Below are 15,687 nucleotides of genomic sequence, written 5' to 3'. Positions count from 1 at the left end.
ACAAGTATTAGTACTCCAATCAATCTTTGAAGATTTCCCCCTTGAAGAAGCTAGTGGTGCAGTAATGTTGCACTGTGATATCTTATTGACTATCTCCTTTCCTCTTATTCCAGGACATCCTTAGAAAACAGTTTCAAGAGGTCTACATTAAAAAAAGCAAAGTAGGTTTAGATAGAGACAAGACAATGTCTTCTTGCTCCTCTCTATTCTATTGTAGCACTGGGCCTCAGCTTGGTCACTGCCGAGCAGATTCTCCATTCTAATCACACAGATTATATTCTATGTTAAATAATACTAATTTTTACTGTTTTGGTCAGAATTGATCTATTTATATTATGCCAACAATCCTATATCTTATTCTCTCACTTGTTCAGACTGGTCGTGTGTATAACTCCTTTTGATTAAAATGCCACAAGTAACATCTTAAAGCTATGTACTACACTCATTACATTTTATATTACGAAGACCCTTAAGCTTTTTAATTCTTTTCATTGCTTTCCAAAGCCTCACAACTCTGTGGGACCTTGTATTGCACATTTGCCTACTTAACAACAGTGACAATAATAATTCATTAACTAGGAATCGCTTTGGGATATCCTGTGATGATGATACGATGCTATCTAAATGCAGGTTATGTCTTCTTTGGGTGAAGACATAGGTATATAACCTGTTAGACAATGATTTACATCTAACAGGAAATGACTACTTGTTTACACTTTCATAATAAATGATATTTTTGCAAGTTTATACACCTGACTCTTGTCAGATGTAAAAACCTGTGAAAAAAAACAAAACAACAGTTGATAATGTGTATTGTTCTCTAAATAAATAAAATATCCCAGTTGAGTTACTTTTAATGTGTAATATTATTTTGGTGCAGAAATGCATTCGTGCAGTAAATATCCTGGATCAAGAGTTAACAGCTAACAGAAATCAAACTGCAGACTCTCTCCAAGAAAATAGTAGGTTTTGCCAGCCAGCCACTGTTTACCTGCCAGACGTGTTGACTGCTGACTCATTTTTTGACGCTGGGCAACCTACATTGGCAAACAACTTCTGTGACATCCTGACCTTTAATAATTAAAGGAGAAAGAAAACATTTGGATTTAGTTTTTATTAACTCAGTGAGCACTGAACTTTCTTTTGTAAGCGACCTGTAAAATTATTCTTGTAAGTTATTGACAAAAGTAATTTGCTATCAGTGTTCAGTGAGAACTATGCAGAACAATGGGGCATTTCTGTACTAGGAGTTGATCCAAAGGATCCGGTTTAGTATTTTATTAATAAAGTGCCACCACGACCCTTAGAAGATTAGTGTAAGCTCAGATTCCAAGGAAAATGAATGAAAAATGTTCACCTAGAGATGGGAATACTTGAGGAATCAGTTTCCCTTTTTCACTTATTCTCTGTAGTGTATTAAAGTAAATCTTTGAATTAACGGCATGCTTTTTAAATTCTTGGAGCCAATGAGTCACTTAACAAAACCCAATATTTCAAAGTTAAATGGTTCGACTTCATAGGGCAAATTTTCATCTTTAATGCTAGCAGTGCAGAGCTTTGCAAGGCAAGAGGGCATATTGGGAATTTGGGCAAATGCCTAATTTGTGAGCCTATGATTGTCCATCCGTTAAGATTAATGGGCTGTGGATCATAAAACAGGTGCACAACCAAATTGTTAATTCGTGGTCCCACTATGTGAAATTCTGTGTTAGGGCGCAACGGATGACCATTTACCACTACACCTTTTATTCGTGACAATACATCGACCTTACCTCACCCCCGCTGCCACTAAAACCTTTACCCACATTTGACTTCTCCCCTACCCTCCTCGCCAGCTTTCCAAGTTCCACCCTGCAGAATCTGCAACTTGTCCAAAACTCTGCGGTGTACATCCTTTCCTGAACTAAGTCCCGCTTTCCAATCACCCCTATCCACAGCAACCTCTGATCGCTCTCCGACCCCAAAGCATTAGACTCCAGATCCTCACCCTCATTTACAAATTCATCCACAGCCTCACCCCAAACCTACCTCTGCAATCTCCTCTAGGCCTATGCCCCTTCAGTCCTCTGACTCGGGCCTCCTGAGCATCTCCCACTTCTCTCCCTTTCACTATCGTTATCAGAGCCTTCTTGGCCTCTCTCTCTGGAGCTCCCTCCTGAATCCTTCTGCCTTGCGACTTCTCTCCACCCCTTTCAAAGCCTTCTTAAAATCGATCTTCTCAACTTGCTTTTTGTCATCTCTCCTAATTCTTCCACAACCAATTGAATGTCTTTTTACACCTACATGAAGAATCTTGGGACATTTACTATGTTAAAAGTGCTGCATTAATGTAAATTATTGTTATTCCTTTTGACGTGAATTAATCCATTGGATGATGTTGTGCATTGACTCAATAAGGTACCTAAAGCCAATGTTTAAAATTCAAAATAATGGATCCTTCAATAAAATTGCCATATTCAAGGGTTTAACGTTCTGAGCCTAAGTGTGCATTTACATTGCAGCTGCTGATCTGAAGTTGGCAGCTGCAGTATTTTTTCGAGCCAGTCAGTCAGTCTTTCATTTATACTGCCTGGTTCTGATTTGAATATTCCCACCCAGCACCAGTGCTTACGGACGTGTGCAGAGCTACCCTCCCAGCCATTAAAATGTAAATGTTTTTGGAGCGTGCAGATGGGAGTGGTTACGCTCTAAACATTTAAAACAGCTTCAGCTACATTTGTGCTCCATAATCTCGGCAGCACCCAGCACACTTTTTGAATTAGGGCAGACACCGCGCTGGAGTCCATACTCCACAATAGCAGCCTGAGATTGGCTCTTCCAGAGGTTTCAAACCGTTTATCTCTGGAAGGAGGTCAGTATCCAACACTGCGTCTTTAATGTTGCCAAAAATTGCTAAACTTGTGGAAAATTTCCATTCTCGTTTTTAATTGTATGTTCCTCCCCCTATTCACAATGAACTGTTCCACTGTGACATCACTTTTTTTTGGATCTCGGCCTTTAAGCTCATGTCAACTGTTCAGCCCGTGACATCATCTGGCGGAACAGGTCGTTGTTTGAAAAGGGGAGCGTAACTTGCCGACAATGATAGAATCTTAGGCATTGATTCTAAACTTCTGAATATTAGCATTTATTAGCTCTATCACCAGCCACCAGAGTTTGAAGATAATATTTGGCTACACAACCATTACCAGCGCTACAACAACAAAAAAATTCAAAAAATATAACAAAAATGTCAGGAAAATTAATACAGGAAGCAATAATAAAAATGGACCGTAAAAGTGGTACTTAAAAACAAGTTGCTAAAAAGTGTTTGTCGCTCTAACTGCTCCATCACACGTGGAGCTTTCCTTAGACTCACTCCAGATATGATGTGGAGATGCCGGTGATGGACTGGGGTGGACAAATGTAAGGAATCTTACAACACCAGGTTATAGTCCAACAGTTTTAAAACTGTTGGACTATAACCTGGTGTTGTAAAATTCCTTACATTTGTTCACTCCAGATAGTTGAACAGAGTGCACAGCGTAATCCTCCGAATTGGACAGGGAATTATTCTGTGCTTTTCACCCTCTTTGTGTAAGAGCACTTTCTGTCAGCTGAACCATCGCGCATTACGCACACAATTAGTGGCGATCCAACAATATGAATTTCCATGCAAATTTTCTGACCCTGATCACACATTCTGTTCTGACTGTGTAAAATTCTCCCTCCCATTTCCAAATCAGGCTGTCCTTACAACTCCTGTGAGTAAGGCTGACAAATCAGTGTCAATTCGTACCAGATTTTGGGTAGTTTATTCTGTGTTCAGCAGCACAAAATGTGTTGCTTTAGACTCGAGGCTTATAATAATATGAAGCCGATTTCCTTCAAGTAAAAAATGCAACCATTTTACAAAGTGATCTTGAATATTATTTTGTTTTACATTATGACATATACATAATGGATTTATATGCCATAACACAAATATACATAATTTGACATGTTTTGAATTGAACGAAAATGAAACACATTGGGAAGCAGTTACAGCTGGAGAGAGTGTCTGCTATGAAACTACAGTATAAATAAAGGCAGGCCAGAACAAATCCAATTTGAAATGGATTATCCACTTTATCTCAAGGATGAAGTTAGTAAAATGGAAAGCGACACCAGAATAAAGCAGAAATGAATTCTGCCAGTGTTACTTAACCTGCACTGTTGGGACTGCCATCTTATAGCTCCCTCAAGTGTTCACCAAAACGGGGGAAAATTTTCCCCATTCTGAATTTAAATTGTCCCCATAGGTATAATGAAAGACATTCTGACTGGAAATTCTGTGATTAACTCGTGTCATGTCTGAAGTTAAAGAAGCCCTGACTGTATGGTATTCTCAGCACACTCCTAGTAGGTTTGGTAGCCCTAGATAGTTTAGTGAAAAAACCCTCCAATGTAGTAAATATTTGTACAATTATAGGTTTAAAGAACATGACTCCGGGTCAGTGTTAGGTGATATTTAAGTCTGCTTTGCTCTTTTCCTTTGTGAGCAATTAATATAATTTCACAGCTGTGTAACATTATGTAGCCTGCTTCCAACTGGAGACTGAGTTCAGCTTAGGTTGCATTAAAGTACAATTCGGATAAAACATGTTGTGCCAGCCTGTTCCAAACCTACTTGGAGCTTGTTTTAAAACAGCATTGTGAGATTTTTCTTAAAACACACACATCTGTATTGAAATAACATTGGGATGAAGCTGTTTAACGTTGTTTATTAAGGTTGAGCATCATGTTTTCATGTTCTGATCTTGACAGGCTGAAAATTGAGGGATTTGTGAAGCTGAAGAATGATAACCTAAAAATCAAAGGCCTATTTGCAGGCCTCATTGCAGCTTCAAGAAGGATGGATAAATCCCTTACCAAGCCAGACCACCAAAGACCAAAAGCGTATCCCTCCACCAAACAAACAAGAAAACTTTAAAACACTTTTGTTTTTGTGATTCCAGTCATACATGTCCAATGTTGACCAAATAAGATAGCACAGCATGGACAATGGTAATGCACATACAAATAAGAGGGATAGGCACAACCAAACACTAAATGGCCAAATTGAAATCACTTTGGATTTTAAATTTGATTTGCATTGATTGCTTTCCAATAATCAAAGCAAATCAAATTTAAAATCCAAAGTGATTTCAAAGGGTTTGACTAAATGGAGTAGAATCGATTGTGCCTAAAATTCTTCCGTGCAGGGACCTGTAGCAGACTGTGGTCAGTGGAGATTATGTTGAAGTCCACAAGGGTCTACAGAAAGGTAGTGGAGGGGTTTTGAGGGTGATGAAAGGTACTGGATGGGTCCTAAGGATGATGAGTGGATCGAAGGATAATGAAAGGCAATGGATGAGTACTGAGCATGATGAATGACGGTGGATGGGTCAAAAGGATGATAAATGGTAATAGATGGACCCTGAGGATGAAGAATGGCAATCACAAAGATGAAAAAGAATGGCATTTCAATCTGGACTTTGACGGATGGCAAAAGGAGACAGACAGGTCTGAAAGATAATGAAACATTTTGGACAATTCTAGAACATGACAAATAGCAACAATTCACCTTGGGGGGGTGATAAAAGATAAAGCTTGGATCTTAAAGATGATGAAAGGTGACAGGTTGGCCTGGAGGCAATGGATGCAGGGCTGGTCTGACAAGAAATGGTCACTCATCACACCTTTTGGGAAAGCTAACCCTACAGTAATTTACAGACACGGGAGCAAATTCTTGGTAAAAAAGTATTACTGAGGGAAACAAACTCAAGGTGGAACACAGCGGCCGGTATAAGGATTACTGTAGAGGAGTGGGTGGGTTAGGCCCCTTGCTGTGGAAAGTGTTGACATTGTCATCAGCCATTATACCCAAAGCTCACACTTTCTAATGTTAAACTGTAGTGTTGTTTTACATAGAACTCAGTCTAGCATAAAGCCTATATTTTCTCTGCAAGCAGCATACTTTATGCTTCGACACTTGGCCTTTGTTTAATTCTGACAGATTAACGAGGAATCAGATATTTTCCTTCAGATCAACAAGAGACCTCAGTAGTCTGTTAATATTGCGGAAATAAAAACTAACTTGTAATATCTCTGGTGGCAACGCCACCCACTATAACACATATAGAAATCTGAGGGGGACAGTGCGAGCAGCAGAGTGCTGTAATTTAACCTCGACAGCTACAAGTAATGTCCAGGCACCAGCTGCCCATTGTATTTATGCAGTCTTAATACAGTTTCTAGTACAGTTAATTGGTGGGTGTCTGTGTTAATTATGTGTTCTTTAATAAAATATTAACTTTTTTATTTAATAATGTTAAAATAACAATTCTACTTAAAAGCATTACAGATTTTTTTTGACAGAGTTATTTTCATCTCAATTTTCCCTATTTCCTCAGCCTTTCTAATACTAACTCCCTTCTTATAGTTATTAGGTGACCAGGCTGTCATTCCCTCTGCAGCTCCTGGTGCCTGTGCTGTAATGTGGTTTGCCGTGCAATGGGTGGAGCACAGTGAAACCTGCTTATTATAATGGAATTTAAAAATGCCAAACCATTTCCTACTGATTCCTGTATAATTTACCCTGTTTATACAAAAATAATGAGGCTGTTTAACCCCTCCAGCAGCCTAATGAGTTGCTACTTGTGCAGCACATGACTCATGTTGATCTGTAAGGCAACTGACATCTAAACCTCTATTTACATTGATTTCACCCCCTAACCATTGTTTTTAAACATACATAGGCTTGTCCTGTTGAAGGGATTAATGATTAAAGTCTCTCACCAAACCACAAACTAACGACACTTTAATAGGCAGAGACACTTAAACCTTTTAACACCTGGGCCATGTGTGACTCGATACCACAAACATATTAGGAGTTGTGGGCAGTTCTAATCCTTCAATTAATTTTTAATCTCTTCACATTTATTTTTCAAAATTTCTACAACCCTCTCGTTCTCATTTCTAAACGTTTTCTCCCCTTACAATATATAAATCTTTTCTTATTTTCTATGAGGTACACACTCATTCAGAATTGGTGTGATCTTGTCAGACGGACTGCAGCGGTTCAAGAAGGCGGCTCACCACCACCTTCTCGAGGGCAATTAGGGATGGGCAATAAATGCTGGCCTCGCCAGCGACGCCCACATCCCATGAACGAATAAAAAAAAAATACACTTTGCACTTGTGTCTTATTTGATTGAGTGACTGGTTTTCAAAAAAATTACACAGGTCCTGACTGAAGGCAACATTCTGTACGAAAGTACAGGGTAACGTTTTTGTGTATGGTATTTTGATATTGCATTTCATGCCATTGTTCGATGTGCATCATATTCCATGTTGATTCTTTGCATCATTTTACATAAAATTACATAGAATTTACAGCACAGAAGCAGGCCATTCGGCCCGATGCCGGTGTTGTTGCTCCGCACGAGCCTCCTCCCACTCTACTTACTTCATCTCACCCTATCAACATATCCTTCTATTCCTTTCTCCCTCATGTACTTATTTAGCTTCCCCTTGAATGCATCTATGCTATTCGCCTCAACCACTTCATATGGTAGCGAGTTCCACATTCTCACCACTCTCTGGGTAAATAAGTTTCTCTTGAATTCCTTGTTGGATTTATTAGTGACTATCTTATATTTATGGCCCATAGCTATGGACTCCCCCACAAATGGAAACATCCTATCTATACTTACCCCTTTATAATTTTGAAGACCTCGATCAGGTCACCTCTTAGTCCAGAGAAAATAGCCCCAGCCTGATCAGTCTTTCCTGATAGTTGAACCCTCTCAGTGCTGGTATCAAACTTTTAAATCTCTTCTGCACTTTCTAAAGTGCTTCTATAATATTTTTGTAATATGGATATAATTTTTGCATTGATGTAAATGAAGCATGTTGTTGCATAACAAAATTATCGTCACAAAATCTTGTTTTTAAAGGGGAAGGTAAACCTACAGACATGCGTCCCCAGTGTCCTGGCCGATATTCATCCCTCAACCAACTAAAACAGATTATGTTACTTATTGAACAGTTTACTGGTGTTTCACTAACCAACAGGTTGGTTCCTATGCAGTGCTCTTAAGACTCAAGAGGCTGTTTAGATATATTCAGATATTAAAGCACAATCACTGTAAATGATGCAGAGTTCTGGAGCAGCTACACTTACATTGGTGAGCATGGGTAGCAGCTGGCATCATTTTGAATGGTGCCCTCTGGCTTAGCAATGTCTAATTTCTACATTCTCAATTTTTATTTTTTTTAAACCTTCCTATGAATTTTAAGCACTTAGTAGCCCCGTTGAGTAAATGCTGGACTGAGTGCTAGCGGGTGGCTGGGCTCAACCCTGTTAAAAGTTCAGTCAACCTTTGATCTTTCTGCAGTAAATACATTCAAAGTGAATGTAACTTTTGCCATTAACTGCAACAGTGAATCCTTATCAACCTCCCAAAGAGTGGATACTCTACTCTGATTCACAGCACTATTTACACAAAATGTTTGCTGTTCTCTTAATGTTTACATAGCACTTAGCATGCTTCTTTGAAAAAGCCGGGGATGCCAGGGTGACTGCATAGGTGCTCAGTCAGTAACCCGGTGCTGGCAAAGTGCCACCGACCTCGTGACCTCCCATGCCTGGAGCTCAGTACCATCCCAGGAGCTCAATGGCCTTCTCTTGTAAGGGAGTGAGGGAGTTAAGGTCTGGTGTCTTGCCTTTGGTGGGTATAATGCACCAGTTTGTCCTGCAAGAAGCTAGAGTGAATGAGGGTAAGGCTAGCAGTTGAGGAGTGTGTGACAAGTGGCATGGGAGAGCTAAAGCAAGAGATGCGTGTGTATGAGGCTGTTAAAGTGGAGGCAGGGGTTTTAGGGTTGTGCATGTAATTTCTGTGAGGGGGACTGGGTAGCCGTAGGGCAAGGTGCTAAGTTAGAGCCCCTCTTAACCAGAGAACATTGCGAAGTGTCAGTTGTGCTGGTGTTGCTTTAAGAGGGTGAAGAGTGTGTTGGCGCCCAGGGTGGGGAAGGATGAAAAGGCAGAGGCGTCCTGAGTGTTACCTTGCTTGCTCTGCTGAGGATGTGGAACTCTTTCTGGCACTGTTCCACACTCAGTGCCAGTGCCACCTCCCTTCAGGTGACACGAGTGACATTTCTGGGTGGCTTGGTTGCACCCACAACCAGCAGTCTGTGTCTGCTGCCTTCAATCCTCCGCAGGAAGGCTTGAATGAGTAAAGTTCTGAATTGCTTCTTTGGCTTGGTGCCATGTGCTGCTGCCCTCTATGTCCAGATGGTCTTTAAGTTTTCCTAATTCTATACAAGTATAATAAAAAATATTGCTGAGGCTGCACTGAAATTATATGAGAGCGAAATGAAAGTGTTAAACATTGTTACTTTCTTATCTGCTGCTGAAGAGTGCAGGCTGAACTGATTTAAAGGCTGCACAGATGTTTCCAGGTAGTTCAGCTACTCACACCATTTTCCACGGGTTTTACGCCAACGACACACCTATGAGAACGCGAATAAGCAGACCCGGAAAATCCCCGTGCAGCTCCCTCTGCAGGCCACTGACGGGGGCGCAATTTGTTTGAAAGGTGCAACAGTGGCGTAACTCACTTTGAGGAAATTCTAGGTCTTAATATTTGCTTGCATTTGACAGAAAAAAAAGCCTTTGAAACCAGTTTTTGGCCAATTTTGGACATAGTTTTGGAGGTGTGGGTCCTCGTTCCACAATGGATGGTGGATCAGCAGAGACAAAGAGAAATAGGCAAGTTAATGTTAAAACAAAAATAGATAAACAGCAATGTAAGTAAAGTGAAAAAATATAAATAAATAATATAAAAATTGAGAAGAGGAAAGAAAAAAGAGATAAGGAGCAGAAAGGTAACGTTTGCATTTTTATTTTTCGATTTTATTGATATTAAAGTGGCTCCTTATATCCCAGTAAAATATTATTGTAATACTGGGCAATTCATCAGCCTCACAATGCTTGAGCTGAGATCTTAAAAAATGGTTGGCCTAGGAAGTACTGAATTCCATGATGATAGCTGCACTGCATTAAATTCATGGGTCTATCATAACCGCAGATACCGTTGCTTTCACCACTCGGTATGAATATGTAGCTCTGGAGTTCATTATTAGCAATACAAATTTAACTGTCTTTTCAAATTTGTAGTCAGCAGTTATATGGAAAGAAAAACTTTTGTTTCAGAGAGCTTAGAGTAGCTGCAGTGCGAGCAAAGTAAAACATGGCAGATTTACGGCTATAGTGGGGGAGGAAGAGTTTTTCAAGTTCAAATGTTATCGATACATTTTTCACGTGTATGAAGACATGAGATTAAAACTTCAAAAATGCCAGAAGACATGTTGGATAATTTGAAGTGTCTGTTAATTCAGAAACCTACCCCCTAATTATGCAGGAGCTGAATTGCTCAAGCTTTTAGAATAGCTGTAATTCTGAATAGGTCGGTAGACTGTAAAGAGAAACTCCTGAAGAACATTCGAGTGATGAAGTGCTGAGCTTTCTGGCACAGGTCTATATTTCGATTTATCTGTTATTAGATGTACTCTTTGACTCGTTGCTGAACACCTTGTAATCGATTTTTTGTTTGTGGAAGAAAACAAATGGACAACACTGAATACCACATGATGGTGATATCAGTACTGAGTAATATTACACTGTGGGCGCTGTGCTTTGTGTGAAGCTGAAATGGTAGAGCACTCTTTAAAACATCTGAGTTGTTCCGAAGGCTATTCCTTCAACAAAGTAAATGCCTCCAAGCAGCCCTCAGTAGTACCAGGATGAGTTGGCTGTCTTCGGTTGTGGAGGTAGTGGTGCTACAATTAGTTTCAGCCCTCCAGCCTCAGGGAGGGGAAAGAATCAGCCAGCGTTCCCACTCGTGATTGCTATCTCATCATTCATGCTGGACGTTTACGCGCATCAGCATTTGGTGAGGACAGGAGCAGTCATTTAATTATCAGTGATTTAATTCTTTCTGATGTACACTCTGATTACCTCCATGATCAAATACATGCCAACACTCACATGCCAACACATGATTAATGGCAACTTGGGCAAAAAACTGGGTGTGGGGGGCATGAAGTGCCAGTGCAATCATATCCTCAGCAAAAAGGGAGGGGAGCAAATCAGACTTTTAGAAAAAAATAACTGAACATTGAGAAGTGTAGATTACTCAGACATCCAGCTGCATTTTTTAGTATTAAGTGGGCCTTGACAGTAAGTATTAAATGATGCAAGTTCCAAAAAGATTTATTTCCCAGTAAATATTTGCTGTGCAACTTGGAAATCAATGAGAAACTATGAGGCAAAATATAAATCTGATTGATTTTTTTGGTACGGGAAGGGTACTGCCAACATGGGAGTTGATGACAAATGTCATTGTGGAAATGATCAGCCTTTTAAATGTGTTGATAGCTTCTTAGCTTAACTTTTTGCTGTGACTGTTCTAGGTCAACTTTTAGTGGACCTGGAGCCATTGACGCAGCATTAGCAGGCAGGGTGCACTAAATCTAGACAGCCAAAAGGGTGAGGGCAAGCCAAGCTGCTGCCCTGTGGGTCTACAGCAGAGCCTGAGACATGATATCATTGTCAGCAAACATTAGTGGGTCGTGATAAAGAGCCCACTTCAGACATGGAGAATTCAAACACAAATACACTTTATCACTTCAGTGGGGCCATAATAAGCTTTCCCGATTGTAAGGCCAGAAGAAATAGTGTTTTATCTTTATCTTGAAGTAAACATGCCTGAAATGTTATAATACTAGGTGGTAACATAATTCACATAAAAAAGGCAGAGTGAGCAAAGCATTCTTTCTGTTTGTTTTTTTTTGAGGAAAAGTTTCTTCTTGAATGACTTAACATGGTTGGGCCAAACAAGCTTAATGTTATGGTATTAGACATCACTTCATTTCAAGATCTATTTAAAATAAAATGTGTTTGGTTAATAGCATTACACCAGCTGCAAGCAACCCAAACGACTGAATAATGTCAGAATGTCCCTCTTTCAGGTTTGCATTGTCCTTCTGCAGTCCACAGTGTCAGAGAGCAAATTTGGTGTGAGTGAAGTAGGCTGACAATAAAATAGCTCTTAAATCCTCTGTCACTTTTTTGGGGATTTCAGACTATGCCACCACAGGGGGACCTTGGTGTAATATATGTAAAAATGTTACTGTTGACCTAAATTTAGCTCTCAAGGGGATTAATTCACAGGGCAGCAGGACTGGCAGGTATAGATTAAGTTTCAAATGGGCATCTGGACCAACGGTCCTGAATACAATGAAAGACAGTTTGCCATTCCACTGATCATTCACACTCATTGCTTTTGCGACAACTCTACATTTGAACTCAGACTGGTGGACTCCACTCTTATTGGGAGGGAATAAGTCAGTTTAACTAAAAGCAGACGCTGGAATGAGGCTTTTGAAAACAGAGTGAGCTGCGAAAACTGGCGGGGGAGAGGGGGGAGTTAGATTTCAAAAAAGGCTGCGTGGAAGTTAGAATGCAGGAGAGGGGAGTTAGGAAATTAGCTCGCCGTTCCTTCATCGTCGCTGGGTCAAAATCCTGGAACTCCCTATCGAACAGCACTGTGGGAGAACCTTCACCACATGGACTGCAGCGGTTCAAGAAGGCGGCTCACCACCACCTTCTCAAGGGCAATTAGGGATGGGCAATAAATGCTGGCCTCGCCAGTGACGCCCACATCCCATGATCGAATAAAAAAAAGTAAAGCAAGATGACCCATTGAAAGTGGGGTAGAGTACCATGTTCATTATTTTTATATTATTATACAACAATAAATTATATGGATGAAAATAATTGTATTATTTGTGCTGCATCTTCATCTTACCGTAGGAAAAAAGCAGCTTAACATTTTGTAACAAGCCTTGCTTCACCTAACAGCAACTCAGTCTGTTACCGGGGAGAAAATAAAGGAATAAAATATACGTGTGAAAGACGTGTATATCCGGTCCAGATCATGAGGGGCTACTATTGCACATGGCCAGATTATACCATCATACAACTGGTGGATATAGGGCAGTGTGAGTCAACTCACGACTTTTTTTCATAAAATATACTTTATTCATAAAATTTGCAGCAATACGTACAATACAGTTGTCATATCACATTCCAAACGTACACAATACAGATTATACAATTTGCAGGTTACATCAAGTGCAGTTCAATGAACACATTGTACATAATTACAATTCATGACACTCTAGGGTGACTCATTGCATTACACTCAATACAGATTATTGATTACAGATTCATTACAGATACATTACAGATTCATTACAGGTACATTACATCAATTTGAATTTTACATTCTGCCCGGGGGGGTTTTCCCTGATTGCAGCCCCTCGGTATACAATGGCGGGAAGGCTCTAAACGGTTGCCTTTCCCCACAGAGCTTTTGCGGCGGCCACACCCATCCTCAGTGCGTCCCTGAGCACGTAGTCCTGGACCTTGGAGTGTGCCAGTCTGCAACACTCGGTCGAGGACAGCTCCTTGCACTGGAAGACCAGCAAGTTTTGGGCAGACCAAAGGGCGTCTTTCACCGAGTTGATGGTCTTCCAGCAGCAGTTGATATCCGTCTCGGTGTGTGTCCCCGGGAACAGCCCATAGAGCACAGAGTCCTGTGTTACGGAATTGCTCGGGACGAACCTGGACAGATACCACTGCATCTCTCTCCAGACCTTCCTTGCAAAGGCACATTCCAGAAAGAGATGGGTGATGGTCTCGTCTACACCGCAGCCTCCTCTGGGACAGCATGCGGTGGCGCTGAGAGTCCGGGAGTGCAAGGATCTGACAGGAAGGGCCCTTCTTACCACCAGCCAAGCTTTGTCTTGGTGCTTGTTTGAAAGCTCTGGCAATGAGGCATTCTGCCAAATGACATTGACAGTCTGCTCGGAGAACCAACCATCATCTTCCTTTCCCGCAGGATCTCGAGGACGTTACGTGCGGACCACTTACTGATCGCCTTGTGGTCGAAAGTGTTTTTTTGCATAAACTTTTCGACGAATGATAGGTGGGGCGGAACGGTCCAACTGGACGGAGTGTTCCATGGCAGCGTGGCCAGGCCCATCCTTCGCAACACCAGGGATAGGTAGAACCTCAGCACGTAGTGACATTTTGTGTTTTCGTACCAAGGGTCCACGCAAAGCTTGATGCAGCCACACAGGAAAGTGGCCATCAGGATGAGGGCCACGTTGGGCACGCCTTTCCCCCCTTTCTCCGGAGATTTGTACATCGTGTCCCTGCGGACATAGTCCATTTTTGATCTCCAGATAAACTCCCTACAACTCCCTACAAGTAAGATGCTCAGACAGTAACTGAACCCAAGAAGGTATTTACAGCCCACCTGGATTTGTAATATCTTCTTTTAATTCAAAGATGGGATAAGGGGAAGATTAATATTCTTATATTAACTTAGGACAGGTTATATTTTAAAATGAACCAAAAAATAATCCTGTACATTGTTAGGCAAAAAAGGCAGTCTGGGTACCAAAATAAATAAACACCCAGCTTTATGTGAAGTCTTCATCAGTATAATTTAAACTGAAGCCTTACGATTGCTTCATGTTTGTTTGAAGCAATCAGTTAAGAAATTATGTTAAGAGCTTAAACTTATGTGCATCATAATTTTGTTCATCATTTAAATCCTGTTTTTACAGATGCCCAGTCCTGATGTGAGGATGCGTCTGTCAGCCCCATTACAGCCGTGGACAAGTTGAACTTCACTTTCACGGTATGTGACATTGTCTCAAGCCCCTCTTAATGCCAGGTATCCATTTTCCTGTACTTAGTATGCTAAATGGTCTTATTAATCTACCAATGTTATAGCTTTTACCTTCCAGTAGCAGTAATTGAATTCACAATCAACACGCTGCTAAATATTCAGAATCCATGGTCTTCAACCTTAACACACTTAGAGTAAGTGTGTTAAGAATGATGAACTGGACTGGGGAATGTGCATATTTATCTATATATAGATAGGTAGATAGGGAGAGAAAAAACGGGGAACTATAGGCCAGTTAGCCTGACATCAGTAGTAGGGAAAATACTAGAATCTATTATTAAGGACATAGTTACAGGGCACTTCGAAAATCATAATATGATTAGGCAGAGACAACACAGTTTTATAAAAGGGAAATCGTGTTTGACAAATCTATTAGAGTTTTTTGAGGGTGTAACTGGTCGGGTAGATCAGGGGAACCAGTGGATGTGGTATATTTGGATTTTCAAAAGGCACTAACAAAAGGTTGTTACACAAGATATTGGCTCATGGGATTGAGGATAATATATTAGCATGGATTGAGGATTGGATAACGGACAGAAAACAGAGAGTAGGAATAAACGGGTCATTTTCAGAATGGCAGGTTATAACTAGTGGGGTGCCGCAAGGATCAGTACTTGGGCCTCAGCTGCTTACAATATATATCAACGACTTAGATGAGGGGACCAAGTGTAATGTTTCCAACTTTGCTGATGATACAAAGCAAGGTGGAAAGTAAGCTGTGAGGAGGACACAAAGAGGCTGCAAAGGGATATAGACAGGTTAAGTGAGTGGGCGAGAAGGTGGCAGATGGAGTATAATGGGGGGAAATGTGAAATTATCCACTTTGTCAGGAAGAATAGAAAAGCAGAATATTTTTTAAAAG

At 40.7% G+C, this 15,687-nt stretch overlaps 1 long non-coding RNA gene across 1 annotated transcript in view; it reads left to right on the top strand.

Annotated features, from left to right (window-relative positions):
• Positions 1 to 14,774, top strand: part of LOC137341370 (uncharacterized) — a 103,141-nt gene extending 88,367 nt beyond the window's left edge. Inside the window, exon 3 of the long non-coding RNA XR_010967015.1 lies at positions 14,701 to 14,774. This is a non-coding gene — a long non-coding RNA (uncharacterized lncRNA). The remainder of the gene's footprint in view (positions 1 to 14,700) is intronic.
• Positions 14,775 to 15,687: the final 913 nt, after the last annotated feature.

This window comes from Heptranchias perlo, chromosome 23, assembly GCF_035084215.1.
Source record: "Heptranchias perlo isolate sHepPer1 chromosome 23, sHepPer1.hap1, whole genome shotgun sequence".
Lineage (NCBI taxonomy): Eukaryota > Metazoa > Chordata > Chondrichthyes > Hexanchiformes > Hexanchidae > Heptranchias > Heptranchias perlo.
Note: the sequence above shows the minus strand (reverse complement) of the source record. Positions and strands in the feature narration are given on the sequence as shown.